This window comes from Oncorhynchus tshawytscha, linkage group LG05, assembly GCF_018296145.1.
Source record: "Oncorhynchus tshawytscha isolate Ot180627B linkage group LG05, Otsh_v2.0, whole genome shotgun sequence".
NCBI classification, from domain to species: domain Eukaryota; kingdom Metazoa; phylum Chordata; class Actinopteri; order Salmoniformes; family Salmonidae; genus Oncorhynchus; species Oncorhynchus tshawytscha.
Window position 1 is genome coordinate 27,184,718 of NC_056433.1, and position 15,806 is coordinate 27,200,523.

Sequence of the window (15,806 nt, forward strand, 5' to 3'; positions counted from 1 at the left end):
GGGAGAGGACCCTGGGCTAAACCAGGGGAGTGTAGCCGCCCAAAGGAGCAACAGGAGAAGAGGCAACAGAGGCAACAGCAGCAGGAGCAGCAGCAGCTACAGTGGGAGAGGTTGCACCACCTGGAGATATGGACATGGGAGGAGGAATTGGACGGTAAAGGACCTTGGAATGAGCCTGGAGATTATTGTCGCCCCAAAGCCGAGCTGGAGGCAGCAAAAGCAGAGAGGCGGCATTATGATGAGCTAGCACGGCAGAGCGGATGGAAGCCCGAGAGTCAGCCCCAAAAATTTCTTGGGGGGGGGGCTCACAGGGAGTATGGCTATGCCAGGTAGGAGACCTGCGCAAACTCCCTGTGCTTACCAGGGGGCTGGAGAGACCGGGCAGGCACCGTGTTATGCTGTGGAGCGCACGGTGTCTCCAGTGCGGGTGCACAGCCCGGTTCGGTATATTCCAGCTCCTCGTATCGGCCGGGCTAGAGTGGGCATCGAGCCAGGTAAGGTTGGGCAGGCTCGGTGCTCAAGAGCTCCAGTGCGCCTGCACGGTCCGGTCTATCCAGTACCACCTCCACACCCCAGCCCTCCGGTAGCAGCTCCCCGCACCAGGCTTCCTGTGCGTGTCCTCGATCCAGTACCACCAGTTCCAGCACCACGCACCAGGCCTTCAGTGTGCCTCGCCTGTTCAGCGCAGCCAGCGCTTTTCTCCTCTCCTGCGCTGCTGGAGTCTCCCGCCTGTTTAGCGCAGCCAGAGCCTTTCTCCTCTACAGCGCTGCCGGAGCCTCCCGCCTGTTCAGCGCAGCCAGAGCCTTCCTCCTCTACAGCGCTGCCGGAGCCTCCCGCCTGTTTAGCGCAGCCAGAGCCTTTCTCCTCTCCTGCGGTGCCGGAGTCTCCCGCCTATCTAGCGCTGTTAGAGCTTTCCTCATCTCCAGCGCTGCCGGAGTCTCCCGCCTGTTTAGCGCAGCCAGAGCCTTCCTCCGACACAGCGCTGCAGGAGTCTCCCGCCTGTTCAGCGCAGCCAGAGCTGCCAGTCTGCATGAAGCAGCCAGAGCTGTCAGTCTGCATGGAGCAGTCAGAGCTGTCAGTCTGCATGGAGCAGCCAGAGCTGTCAGTCTACATGAAGCAGCCCGAGCTGCCAGTCTGCATGAAGCAGCCAGTCTACATGGAGCAGCCAGAGCTGTCAGTCTGCATGGAGCAGCCAGAGCTGTCAGTCTGCATGGAGCAGCCAGAGCTGTCAGTCCGCATGGAGCAGCCAGAGCTGTCAGTCTACATGAAGCAGCCCGAGCTGCCAGTCTGCATGAAGCAGCCAGTCTACATGGAGCAGCCAGAGCTGCCAGTCTGCATGAAGCAGCCAGAGCTGTCAGTCTGCATGGAGCAGTCAGAGCTGTCAGTCTGCATGGAGCAGCCAGAGCTGTCAGTCTACATGAAGCAGCCCGAGCTGCCAGTCTGCATGAAGCAGTCAGTCTACATGGAGCAGCCAGAGCTGTCAGTCCGCATGGAGCAGCCAGAGCTGTCAGTCTACATGAAGCAGCCAGAGCTGTCAGTCTGCATGAAGCAGCCAGAGCTGTCAGTCTGCATAGAGCAGCCAGTCTGCATGGAGCAGCCAGTCTGCATGGAGCTGCCAGTCTGCATGGAGCTGCCAGTCTGCATGGAGCTGCCAGTCTGCACGGAGCTGTCAGTCTGTAAGGAGCTGCCAGTCTGCAAGGAGCTGCCAGTCAGCACGGAGCCGCCAGAGCGGTCAGTCTGTAAGAAGCCGCCAGAGCTGTCAGCCTATATGGAGCAGCTAGTGCCGCCAGTCTGCCCAGCGCCGCCAGTGCCCCCAGTCTGCCCAGCGTCGCCAGTCTGCCCAGCGCCGTCAGTCTGCCCAGCATCCAGCTGCCCAGCATCGCCAGTCTGCCCAGCACCGCCAGTCTGCCCAGCACCGCCAGTCTGCCCAGCGCCAGTCTGCCCAGTCTGCCCAGCATCGCCAGTCTGCCCAGCATCTGCCAGTCTGCCCAGCACCGCCAGTCTGCCCAGCGTCGCCAGTCTGCCCAGCGTCGTCAGTCTGCCCAGCGTCGTCAGTCTGCCCAGCGCCGCCCAGCGCTGCCCAGCGCCGCCAGTCTGCGCCGCCAGTCTGCCCAGCGCCGCCAGTCTGCCCAGCGCCGCCAGTCTGCCCAGCGCCGCCAGTCTGCCCAGCGCCGCCAGATCTGCCAGTCAGCCAGACTCTTCCAGATCTGCCAGTCAGCCAGACTCTTCCAGATCTGCCAGTCAACCAGACTCTTCCAGATCTGCCAGTCAACCAGACTCTTCCAGATCTGCCAGTCAACCAGACTCTTCCAGATCTGCCAGTCAACCAGACTCTTCCAGATCTGCCAGTCAACCAGACTCTTCCAGATCTGCCAGTCAACCAGACTCTTCCAGATCTGCCAGTCAACCAGACTCTTCCAGATCTGCCAGTCAGCCAGGATCTGCCAGTCAGCCAGGATCTGCCAGCCAGCCAGGAGCTGGTAGATCTATCTACCTGCCTGAGCTTCCTCTCACTCCTGAGCTTCCTCTCACTCCTGAGCTTCCTCTCACTCCTGAGCTTCCTCTCACTCCTGAGCTTCCTCTCACTCCTGAGCTTCCTCTCACTCCTGAGCTTTCTCTCACTCCTGAGCTTCCTCTCCTGACTCCCTGTGCTTCCTCTCACTCCTGAGCTTTCTCTCACTCCTGAGCTTTCTCTCACTCCCGAGCTTCCCCTCAGTCCCGAGCTGCCTCGGTCCCGAGCTGTCCTTCAGTCCGATCTGCTCCTCAGTCCAGTGGGGTTCTGGGTGAGGACTACTAGGCCATGGTCGGCGGCGAGGGTGGACTATCCAGGGACGAAGGGAGAGGGGACTAAGACATTAAAGGAGTGGGGTCCACGTCCCCGCGCCGGAGCCGCCACCATGGACAGACGCCCACCCGGACCCTCCCTATTGTTTTGAGGTGCGTTCGGGAGTCCGCACCTTAGGGGGGTTCTGTCACGCCCTGGTCAAAGTATTTTGTGTTTATCTTTATGTATTTGGTCAGGCCAGGGTGTGGCATGGGGTTTTTGTAATTGTGGTGTGTTTGTCTTGGGGTTTTGGTGGTGGTATTGGGATTGTAGCTTAGTGGGTTGTCTAGCAAGGTCTATGGCTGTCTGGAGTGGTTCTCAACTTGAGGCAGGTGTTTATCGTTGTCTCTGATTGGGAACCATATTTAGGCAGCCATATTCTTTGAGTTTGTCGTGGGTGATTGTCCTTAGTGTCCTATGTGTACTCTCTGTTAGTTTGCACCAGATAGGCTGTTTCGGTTTCGTTTATTGTTTTGTGTAGTGTTCGTGTTTTCTTTGTTGTATTAAACATGGATCGCAATCGACACGCTGCAGTTTGGTCCGACTCTCCTTTATCACCACTAGAAAACCGTTACAGGCTTAAGTTGGGTGGGTTGTCTATGTTTGTTTTTTTATAATTTGGGATTTCTGTGTTCGGCCGAGTATGGTTCTCAATCAGAGGCAACAGTCAATCGTTGTCCCTGATTGAGAATCATACTTAGGTAGCCTGGTTTCACTTTTGAGTGGTGGGTGTTTGTCTTCCATGGCAGTGTTTATTACCACACAGGACTGTTTAGTTTATTCACGTTTATTGTTTTGTTCCAGTGTTCTGTTTGATTAAACATTATGGACACTTACCACGCTGCGCATTGGTCCTCCGATCCTTCTCGCTACTCCTCCTCAGAAGAGGAGATTCACGCTTCTCAAGAAGTAAGAAAAAAATACTAGGCTCCTATAAATTGTATTTTATATGCGAGGCACGTTCAACCATACACTCCCATTAATTTTTCATTACACTAAAAATATGTTTCATTCAAAAATGTCAATTGTATTTTATATGCGAGGCTCGTTCTAAATAGGCAAGATAAATCCGCTTTTGACATGGCATTATAGGACTGAATAATGTAAATGTTTGGAGGAGCACGTCTTTGGAAATTGGGTGGATACTTGAACATGCAAAATTAAGTATGCAGGCATGTGAATTGTAAAAGCATCCAAAACATTTCAAAGCACTCTCACGAATAGACAATTTCAAATTATTTTACTGATAAGCTACTTGGCCAATGCATGGACAGGATAAAAAAGACGCAATGACGCATTGCCGCTGAACCAAACTTTGTTATAAACTCAGCAAAATGAGAAAAGTCCCCTTTTCAGGACCCTGTCTTTCGAAGATAATTCGCAAAAATCCAAATAACTTCACAGATCTTCATTGTAAAGGGTGCTTGTTCAATGAACTATAAACAATTAATGAACATGCACCTGTGGAACAGTTGTTAAGACACCAAAAGCTTACAGACGGTAGACAATTAAGGTCACAGTTATGAAAACTTAAGACACTAAAGAGGCCTTTCTACTGACTCTTGAAAAACACAAAGAAAGATGCCCAGGGTCCCTGCTCATCTGTGTGAACGTGCCTTAGGCATGCTGCAAGGAGGCATGAGGACTGCAGATGTGGCCAGGGCAATAAATTGCAATGTCCGTACTGTGAGACTCCTAAGACAGCTCTACAGGGAGACAGGACAGACAGCTGATTGTCCTCACAGTGGCAGACCACGTGTAACAACACCTGCACAGGATCGGTACATCCGAACATCACACCTACGGGACAGGTACAGGATGGCAACAACAACTGCCCGAGTTACACTATGAACGCACAATCCCTCCATCAGTGCTCAGAATGTCTGCAATAGGTTAAGAGGCTGGACTGAGGGCTTAGGCCTGTTGTAAGACAGGTCCTCACCAGACATCACCAGCAACAACGTCGCCTATGGGCACAAACCCACCGTCGCTGGACCAGACAGGACTGACAAAATGTGCTCTTCACTGACAAGTCGCGGTTTTGTCTCACCAGGGGTGATGGTCGGAATCATGTTTATCGTTGAAGGAATGAGTGTTACACCGAAGACTGTACTCTGGAGCGATTTGGAGGTGGAGGGTCGGTCATTGTCTGGGGCGGTGTGTCACAGCATCATCGGACTGAGCTTGTTGTTATTGTAGGCAATCTCAACGCTGTGTGTTACAGGGAAGACATTCTCCTCCCTCATGTGGTACCCTTCTTGCAGGCTCATCCTGACATGACCCTCCAGCATGACAATGCCACCAGCCATACTGCTTGTTCTGTGAGTGATTAACTGCAAGACAGGAATGTCAGTGTTCTGCCATGGCCAGCGAAGAGCCCGGATCTCAATCCCATTGAGCACGTCTGGGACCTGTTGGATCTGAGGGTGAGGGCTAGGGCCATTCCCCCCAGAAATGTCCAGGAACTTGCAGGTGCCTTGGTGGAAGAGTGGGGTAACATCCCACAGCAAGAACTGGCAAATCTGGTGCAGTCCATGAGGAGGAGATGCACTGCAGTACTTAATGAAACTGGTGGCCACACAAGATACTGACTGTTACTTTTGATTTTGATCCCCCTTTGTTCAGGAACACATTATTCCATTTCTTTTAGTCACATGTCTGTGGAACTCGTTCAGATTATGTCTCAGTTGTTGAATCTTATATTCATACAAATATTTACACATGTTAAGTTTGCTGAAAATAAACGCAGTTGACAGTGAGAGGACGTTTCTTTTTTTGCTGACCTACTGAAGGCTTGGTTTTGATTAAAATAAAATGGAAAACAAGCAATTGTTACAGGAAAACAACTTACATTTTTCTAAATACGAGGGTCACCGGCATCATCACATCTGTCGTTCCATGAAAAACCTAGACATCCAAAATAATAATAGGAGCTGGCTAAAATAAGGTAGAATCAGTCGTGATTTTAGCATGTAAATCTTGGTGGGGCAAACTCCCCAAAAATGGTTTAGATGCATGCCAGTCCCAACAGCAGTCCCAGCACCATACCACTGCCACACCTGGCTATACGCGGAGCGTTGTCTGGCAGCGAAACATTCAGCCTAATTTACTGCCTTTAAAAAAAACATAGCTGATATGGCTGACTTGCTTAGACAAATGTGGTTTCTACTGCCATTTGAGATGTACAAACTGTGGCATAACGGGATGATGAGTAATAAGAGGATAAGAGGCTATCTGTAATTTCGATTAAGACATTAATGAGCGAGTTCGGACGGACGTAGTCAATATAACTATTTGTTCAGCACTTTTGGAATGTACAACGACACAATTCAGAACATGGGCCGCTCTTGCAGTATTCTCCCTGTACACCAAGTCAGAACCATAGGATAAATAAAGGGGGAATATAAGCAGAGAACCAAATCAAATCAAATCCAATTTTATTTGTCACATGCGCCGAATACAACCTTACCATGAAATGCTTACTTACAAGCCCTTAACCCACACTGCAGTTCAAGAAGTAGAGTTAAGAAAAAATTTACGAAATAAACTAAAGTGAAAATAAATACAGGTTTGTCAATGTAATTTGTAAAGTGACTATGCATGGATAATAAACAGTAGGGGTGTGGGGAAATGTAAATAGTTTTAATTGTTCAGCAGTCTTATGGCTTGGGACGCTGTTAAGGAGCCTTTGGTCCAAGACTTGGTGCTCCGGTACTGTTTGCCGTGCGGTAGCAGAAAGAACCGTCTATGACTTTGGTGACTGGGGTCTTTGACAATTTTATGGGCCTTCCTTTGACACGGCCTAGTATATAGGACCTGGGTATCAGAAAGCTTGGCCCCAGTGATGTACTGGGCCATAAGGACTACCCTTGGTAGCGCCTTACGGTCAGATGCCGAGCAGCTGCCATACCAGGCGGTGATGCAACCGGTCAGGATGCTCTCGATGGTGCAGACGTCGAACTTTTTGAGGATCTGGGGACCCATGCCAAATCTTTTCAGTCTCCTGAGGGGGAAAATGTGTATTCGTGCCCTCTTCACAACCGTCTTGGTGTGTTTGGACTAGAGGTCGACCGATTAATCGGAATGGCCGATTAATTTGGGCCGATTTCAAATTTTCATAACAATCGGAAATCTGTATTTTTGGGCGCCGATTATCGATTCTTTTTTTATTTATTATTATTATTATTTTTTTTAACCTTTTATTTAACTATGCAAGTCAGTTAAGAACACATTCTTATTTTCATTGACTGCATAGGAACTGTGGGATAACTGCCTTGTTCAGGAAAAGAACGACAGATTTACACCTTGTCAGCTCAGGGGTCCAATCTTGCAACCGCACAGTTAACGAGTCCAACGCTCTAACCATTGCACTCCACGAGTAGCCTGCCTGTTATGCGAATGCAGTAGAAGCCAAGGTAAATTGCTAGCTAGCATTAAACTTATCTTATAAAAAACAATCAATCATAATCACTAGTTATAACTACTAATCCAGTTTAGCAGGCAATACTAACAGGTGAAATTGTGTCATTTCTCTTGCGTTCATTGCACGCAGAGTCAGGGTATATGCAATAGTTTGGGCTGCCTGGCTCATTGCGAACTAATTTGCCAGAATTTTACGTAATTATGACATACATTGAAGGTTGTGCAATGTAACAAGAATATTTAGACTTAGGGATGCCACCCGTTAGATAAACGGTTCCGTATTTCACTGAAATAATAAACGTTTTGTTTTCGAAATGATAGTTTCCGGATTCGATCATATTAATGACCAAAGGCTCGTAATTTCTGTGTGTTATTATGTTATAATTAAGTCAGATTTGATAGAGCAGTCTGACTGAGCAGCAGCAGGCCCGTAATCATTCATTCAAACAGCACTTTCGTGCGTTTTGCCAGCAGCTCTTCGCAAGCACAGCGCTGTTTATGACTTCAAGCCTACAGCCTAATGGCTGGTGTAACCAATGTGAAATGGCTAGCTAGTTAGCTGGGTGTGCGCTAATACTGTTTCAAAGGTCACTCTTTAGATTTGGAGTAGTTATTCCCGCGGCTTTTGTGGAGCGATGGGTAACGATGCTTCGAGTGTGGCTGATGTCGATGTGTTCTTGGTTCGAGCCCAGGTAGGGGCGAGGAGGGGGACGGAAGCTATACTGTTACACTGGCAATAATATAGTGCCTATAAGAACATCCAATAGTCAAAGGTATATGAAATACAAATGGTATAGAGAGAAATAGTCCTATAAAATACTATATTAACTACAACCTAAAACCTCTTACCTTGGAGTATTGAAGTCTCATGTTAAAAGGAACCACCAACTTTCATATGTTCTCATGTTCTGAGCAAGGAACTTAAACGTTAGCTCTTTTACATACCACACATTTTTACATGGCACATATTACTTTCTTCTCCCAACACTTTGTTTTTGCATTATTTAAACCAAATTGAACATGTTTCATTATTTATTTGAGGCTAAATGAATTTTTATTGATGTTTTATATTAAGTTAAAATAAGTGTTAATTCAGTATTGTTGTAATTGTCATACAAATTTTAAAAATAAAAAAAATCGTCTGATTAATCGGTATCGGCTTTTTTGGCCCTCCAATAATCGGTACCGGTATGACCTCTAGTTTGGACCATGATAGTTTGTTGGTGATGAAACCCTCAAATCCGCTCCACTACAGCCCCGTCGATGTTAATGGGGGCCTGTTCGGCCCTCCTTTTCCTATAGTCTAAGATCAGCTCCTTGTCTTGCTCACAATGAGGGAGAGGTTGTTGTCATGCCACCATACTGCCAGGTCTCTGACCTGCCACTGACACTGTTGTGTCATCAGCAAACTTAATGATGTTGTTGGAGTCGTGCTTGGCCATGCAGTCGTGGGTAAAGAGGGAGTACAGGAGGGGACTAAGCACGCACCCCTGAGGGGCCCCAGTGTTGAGAATCAGCGTGGCAGATGTGCTGTTGCCTAACCTTACAACCTGGGGGCAGCCCGTTAGGAAGTCCAGGATCCAGTTGCAGAAGGAGGTGTTTAGTCCCAGGGTCCTTATAGTGATGAGCCTTCTGGGGACTATGGTGGTGAACGCTGAGCTGTAGTCAATGAACAGCATTCTCACATAGCTATTTCTTTTGTCCAGGTGGGAAAGGCCAGTGTGGAGTGCGATTGAGATTGTGTCATCTGTGGATCTTTTGGCGTGGTATGCAAATTGGAGTGGGACTAGGGTTTCTGGCATGATGGTGTTGATGTGATCCATGACCAGCTTTTCAAAGCACTTCATGGCTACCAACGTGAGTGCTACGGGTCTATGCTATGGGGTGGTAATCATTTAGGCACGCTACCTTCGCTTTCTTTGGCACAGGGACTACGGTGGACTGTTTCTAACATGCAGGTATTATGGACTCTGTCAGGGAGAGGTTGAAAATGTCAGTGAAGACACTTACTAGTTGGTCTGCGCATGCTTTGAGTACACATCCTGGTAATCTGTCTGTTGACCTGTTTAAAGGTCTTGCTCACATCAGCTAGAGTGTGATCACACAGTCATCCGGAACAGCTGGTACTCTCATGCATGCTTCTGTGTTGCTTGCCTCGATGCCAGCATAAAAGGCATTTAGCTCGTCATGTAGTCTCGCATCACTGGGAAGCTCGTGGCTGGGTTTCCCTTTGTAGTCGGTAATATTTTTCAGTCTACCACATCCGGCGAGTGTCAGAGCCGGTGTCGTAGGATTCAATCTTAGTCCTGTATTGACACTTTCCCTGTTTGATGGTTCGTCTGAGGCTATAGCGGGATTTCTTATAAGCATCTGGATTCGTGTCCCACTCCTTGGAAGCAGCAGCTATAGCCTTTAGCTTGGTTCAGATGTTGCCTGTATTCCATGGCTTTTGGTTGGGCTATGAACGTACAGTCACTGTGGGGATGATGCACTTATTGATGAAGCCGGTGACTGAGGTGGTATACTCCTCAACGCTATTGGATAAATCTCGGAACATATTCCAGTCTGTGCTAGCAAAACAGTCCTGTAGCATTGCATCCGTGTCATCTGACAACTTCCGTATTGGGCGAGTCACTGGTACTTCCTGCTTTCGATTTGCTTTTAAGCAGGAATCAGGAGGATAAAATAACGGTTATGGGTTACAAACAATGCGAAAAAACAAACAAAATAGCACAGTTGGTTAGGAGCCCGTAAAACGGCAGCCATCCCCTCCAGCTCTGTTATAATAATGATCATCATATTCATCATATTTGATGATGACATTTCTCTAAAACAGGCTATAGGCTACACGTTTACCACCAAGTCAGAACAGTAGGCAAAGTTATGACGGGAAAAGGGACCAAATTATTAGGGTCAGGCACATGGGCAACTAACAGCTTACTACACAACATACACTTAATTTATGCAGCAGCATACAATACATTTTTGGACCTTGTCTTACTGTGCTCACTTGAACAGGACGGTGTTGTGGCGGTCCTTCGTGGGCAAATTTTGTCATCACACTTTGTCATCAAAGTCTGGCATTCTCTGGATTTATGGTGCTTTCAAGACAACAGGGAACTCGGAAAAAAACAAAAACAAGGATGACTAGGATGACGTCACTGATCTTCAGATCGGAGCTCTAGAAAGAGGCCCAGGTTCCCGACTTGGAATTCCGAGTTTGATGACCGTTCAAAACGTTTTTTCCCAGTTTGAGGTTGTTTTTTTTGTGTGTTTCCAGTTGTCTTGAACTCACTAAAGTCTGAGATTTCCCAGTTCTGAGGTTCTAGTTGTTTTGAATGCAGGCAGATTAAAAGGGGATGTCCACTTACTGTTTTGCTGCTCCCAAACGTGATGTTTTAATAAAGCTTTGGTGATTAAGATTTATTTCAAGGCAGTCCCACGAGCAAAACCCTTCATTGATAGGCTTGGCTACTTGACGAATGCTTTGGGCACGACTAAAAAACAACTTACTTTTAGGAGAGGGCAAAATGGAGAAAAAAACACATTCATTTTTATGTCCCTAAATATCAAATCAAATCAAATGTATTTGTCACATACACATGGTTTGCAATGTTAATGCGAGTGTAGCGAAATGCTTGTGCTTCTAGTTCCGACAATGCAGTAATAACCAATGAGTAATCTAATCTAACAATTCCAAAACTACTACCTTATACACACAGTGTAACAGGATAAAGAATATGTACATAAAGATATATGAATGAGTTGTGGTACAGAACGGCATAGGCAAGATACAGTAGATGGTATCGAGTACCGTATATACATATGAGATGAGTAATGTAGGATATGTAAACAAAGTGGCATAGTTTAAAGTGGCTAGTGATACATGTATTACATAAAGATGCAGTAGATGATTTAGAGTACAGTGTATACATATACATATGAGATGAGTAATGTAGGGTATGTAAACATTATATTAAGTAGCATTGTTTAAAGTGGCTAGTGATATATTTTCCATCAATTCCCATTATTAAAGTGGCTGGAGTTGAGTCAGTGTGTTGGCAGCAGCCACTCAATGTTAGTGGTGGCTGTTTAACAGTCTGATGGCCTTGAGATAGAAGCTGTTTTTCAGTCTCTCGGTCCCTGATTTGATGCACCTGTACTGACCTCGCCTTCTGGATGATAGCGGGGTGAACAGGCAGTGGCTCGGGTGGTTGTTGTCCTTGATGATCTTTATGGCCTTCCTGTGACATCGGGTGGTATAGGTGTCCTGGAGGGCAGGTAGTTTGCCCCCGGTGATGCTTTGTGCAGATCTCACTACCCTCTGGAGAGCCTTACGGTTGTGGGCGGAGCAGTTGCCATACCAGACGGTGATACAGCTGGTTCACCAGAACAAAAAACACATATCTTGTTCCATGACATATTCGGGACTGTGCGTCACGGCCGGATATGCTGTACTTACACCCTTAAAGTCTATGCCATTGCCAACTGTGTTACCGCTAAGACATGGTTTTGGTGGGTCTTGTATCTCCCTATTGCGCTGCATGAAATTGTCACTTTTGCGATTGTTTTTAAGGACTCACCTCAAATATGTCAATTCCTCCCTCTCAGTGTAAGCCAGCTGATGTTAAACAAGTAAATTGACAAACTTTGCGCAAGGGGTAGAAAATGCCATAGTGCCAAATTTTAAACACTGGAATTGACATTGAGGCTCCATTTCCTCCTCAGCTCCAGCCGAAGGTAGAGCCCTCTATCCAAAATACCCGCCCATAAAAGTTCAGTAGTTTCTCGCACCCAGCACTAGTATGTCCATCAATAGCATACTGCTCTTCACAAGTTAATGTGTGGGCTAATGTAAAAAAAAAAAAAAAAAAAAAAAAAACTTTGACCTCACAAGTACGTCTCTCTATTTCAAAATATACCTATGTTGCAGAAAGACAGTCAAATAATGTGAGAATATTATTCTCTTTTTGGCCTGCTGTTATTTTAATAACCTAGTAGTCCATCTTCATGTGTTTCTAAATAATAATATAGTCAGGGGGAGGGGATGCTAGTAGGGGATTCTTTCCCTTTCCTGCAGTCAAATGAACAAATCGCCCCCCTAGTGGCCTCATGGGTGGACTGTAATTCGCGTTTTTTCCTAATTTCCTAATTAGTAAACATAATTTTTTTAAACCCACCAAAAATCTGTTGCTTCAATGTGAAACAGTTTTGTTATATTTCAGTCTTCTGTGATGTAAACGTCCTCTCATTGTCAACTGCGTTTATTTTCAGCAAACTTAACATGTGTAAATATTTGTATGAACATAACAAGATTCAACAACTAAGACATAAACTGAACATGTTCCACAGACATGGGAATAACAGAAATGTAATAATGTGTCCCTGAACAAATGGGAGATCAAAATCAAAGTAACAGTCAGTATCTGGTGTAGCCACCAGCTGCATTAAGTACTGCAGTGCATCTCCTCCTCATAAATTGCACCATATTTGCCAGTTCTTGCTGTGAGATGTTACCCCACTCTTCCACCAAGGCACCTTAACGTAAAGAAAATGGAGGAGATGGTGTTTGACCCCAAATCTGTTAGTGACCATACACCTGTAGTTTTCCACACTGCCATCATAGCACATGTTAATTCATACAAGTCCCTAGTTGTACAGAGTCCAGCAACACTTCAATTTCCTACGTAGACTCGGAGTTGACCAGAAAATAATGCTCCTCTTCTATCATACGGTCAAATTAAATCAAATTGTATTTGTAGAGTACACCGAATACAACAGACGTAGACTTTACCGCGAACTGCTTACTTATGAGCACTTTCCCAATAATGCAGAGTTAAAAAGTAAGAAAAATTTGCAAACATGTAAAAAGGAAATAGTAACACAATAAAATAACAATAACGAGGCTATATACATGGAGTACTGGTACCGAGTCAACTACCTTACACTTCTGCACATTGACTGGACTCACACACACACACACACAAACACTCAGAGAGACACTTTCACACTCTTTTACACTCATCACGCTGCTGCTACTCTGTTTATTATCTGTTTATTAGGGAAAAACCATTCACTAAACCTGAAACCTCAACTAAATCTTGTAATGAATAATGTGGAAATTGAGCAAGTTGAGGAGACTAAACTGCTTGGTGTAACCCTGGATTGTAAACTGTCATGATCAAAACATATTGATGCAACGGTAACGAAGATGGGGAGAGGTCTATCCAGTAATAAAGTGCTCCTCAACAAAACAAGTCCTACAGGCCCTAGTTTAGTCGCACCATTACTACTGCCCAGTCATATGGTCAAGTGCCACAAAGAGAAACATAGACAAATTACAGTTGGCCCAGAGCAGAGCAGCAAGGCTGGCCTTTAATAAGGTTGATGTCCGAGCCCTGCGGAATACGAATTAACATAATACAAAAATCTCCATGTCGCACTTCCGCATCTACAGTGAAAGGTGACATAGCTAGAGCGGTGTTCTAGCAAAATCGTCTGTTGCGTCTGAACGGTTTGGCCTACAAAACTATCATCACCTCTATGAGAAGATGAGACTCTCACGAGCACAATGCCATGTTCGGTCCGTTTTTCTCTACGACTCCCACAAGCGTCTTGGGACTCGTCTAAAGTTGGTACAGCTAATCTGGCAAATCCTGTCTGTTGCGTCAGAACGTACATGTTGATTGTTTTGCTCTAGGATGCCCACAGGCCTCAAAAGACTCGTCTGAAGTTCCCCATATACAGTATGGGGTTAAATACATGTCCAAAACAATAACAAATGTTTCCTGATCTTTCTTATATCTCTCAGATATAGGACATACACTTCAGAATAAACTTCCTTTTGATTTTTGGGTGGGACTATTTGTTGTATTGGCTAATAGCAGTAAGGCCAAAAATATAATTTTTGTATATATTTGTTTGATACTTCAAGGGGTCATTAAATTCAAAATCAAATAGCTAACATCAATGACATGCATGTCAATCTCTCTTGGCTCAAATTAGAAGAGAGATTGACTGCATCACTACTTGTTTTTGTGAGAAGTATTGACGTGTTGAAAGCACTGAGCTGTCTGTTTATTGGCACACAGCTAAGACATCCATGCATACCCCACAGGACATGCCTCAAGAGATCTCTTCCCAGTCCCCAAGTTCAGACAGACTCTGGGAAACGCACAGTGCTACACAGAGCTATGACTACATGGAACTCTACTCCACATCAAGTAACTCAAGCAAACAGTAAAATCGGAAGAAACCCCCCCCCCCAGATAAAACTACACCTTATGGAACAAAGTGGACTGTGAAGAGACACACACACATGCACACACACAATCACGCATATGCACACATGCTAGCACAAGCACTCTACACATGTATGGTGGTATTATACATGTTGTATTGTAGATACAGTATGTAGTGATGTAATAATGTTATATGATGTACTGTTTTATGTTTTGTTTTATGTGTGATGTAAGTGCCTTAATGTGTTTGGACCCCAGGAAGAGCAGCAGCAGCTAATGGGGATCCCTAATAAATACTTACAGGAGGGGTCTGAAATCATTTTCTGTGCTTGTCTGATAACGGTCTGTTTAAAAAAGAGTCTACACGGAGGGACGACTACAGGAAATGGAGGGCCAAACACTCCCCCATTCACATGGACAGGGCTGTAGTGGGGCGGGTCGAGAGCGTCAAGTTCCTCGGTGTCCACATCACTAAGGACCTATCATAGTCCAAACACACCATCACAGTCGTGAAGAGGGCACGACAACGCCTCTTCCCCCTCAGGAGGCTGAAAAGATTTGGCATGGGGCCCCAGATCCTCAAAGAGTTATACCGCTGCACCACTGAGATCATCTTGACTGGCTGCATCGAAGTTTGTTATGGTAACTGCCTGGCATCCGATGTTAAGGCGCTACAGAGGGTAGTGTGTACGGCCCAGTGCATCACTGGGGCCGAGCTTCCTGCCATCCAGGACCTCTATTCCAGGGGGTGTCAGAGGAAAGGCCCTAAAAAAAGACTCAAGACACCCAAGTCATAGACTGTTCTCTCTGCAGCCGGACGGCAAGCGGTACCGGAGAGCCAAGTCTGGGACCAAAAGGCTCCTGAACAGCTTCTACCCCCAAGCCATAAGACTGCTGAACAGTTAATCAAATGGCTACCCAAACTATTTTCATTGACCCACTTTTTTGTTGCACTTGCACTGGCTCTATGTATACTCACTGGACTCTACCCACACACTCATACATACTACACTGACACTCCACCATTCACACACAAACACACCCTTCACATACGATGCGACTACTCTGTTTATCTATCCTGATTGCCAAATCACATTTATCTCTACTTACATATGCATGTTGCCTAGACACTTTTACACCTACCTCCATGTACATAACATGTACAGTACCAGTCAAAAGTTTGGACACACCTACTCATTCAAGGTTTTTCTTTATTTTTTACTATTTTCTACATTGTAGAATAATAGTGAAGACATCAAAACTACAAAATAACACAAATGGAATCATGTAGTAACCAAAAAAGTCTTAAACAAATAAAA